The sequence below is a fragment of the Arachis ipaensis genome, chromosome B06 (genome assembly GCF_000816755.2).
Source record: "Arachis ipaensis cultivar K30076 chromosome B06, Araip1.1, whole genome shotgun sequence".
In the NCBI taxonomy this organism is placed as follows: Eukaryota; Viridiplantae; Streptophyta; class Magnoliopsida; order Fabales; family Fabaceae; genus Arachis; species Arachis ipaensis.
The window spans coordinates 135,848,871-135,849,533 of NC_029790.2; positions in this window are offsets into that span (position 1 = coordinate 135,848,871).

Below are 663 nucleotides of genomic sequence, written 5' to 3' on the forward strand. Positions count from 1 at the left end.
TCTATTCACAAAATCTTTTTTTTTTAATATATATTTAATATTAATTAGAGTTAATCACCAAAACGGGCATTGAAAGATTCTAGTGTCAACAAATTAAAATGGATCCAAAAGGAAGAAACGATTTAAAAAAAATACCGAAAAAATATATAATAAGACATTTATAAAAATGGTTTAATCATGAATAAATTTATTCATAATTAGACTATTTTTTAGAATCTTATAGAGTCCGTTTTGGTAGTTAATTTTTAATTACCATGTATTTTTTTTTCATGGTGGGCATAGTGGGCACCTCAAAATTTTTCTCCCACTATCCTTAATCTTCCCCACAATTGAAAGAAAGAAAAAGAAAGGAAAAAAGCTTGTAAAGGGGATGTTGTATTATTATTTTAATTTTTTTGTCCTCCTTCTCTTAAGCTAAGCATGATGAATTTGATTCTACACCTTCATTCTCTCTTCCTTGTCTATGATTAATAATAATGGTGCATTAAGTTCGCAACTGTTTTAAAATAACTACCTCCTAAAATTGGCTTCTTAGAAATGAATGTCATATAAAAGCACTCCATCTTAATTGAGTTTGAATCCTAAGATGATAGAAAAAAAAAATGAAAGAAAGAGAAGTAATCACAAATTGGTCAAATATTAAAATCAAATTATTAGATAAAG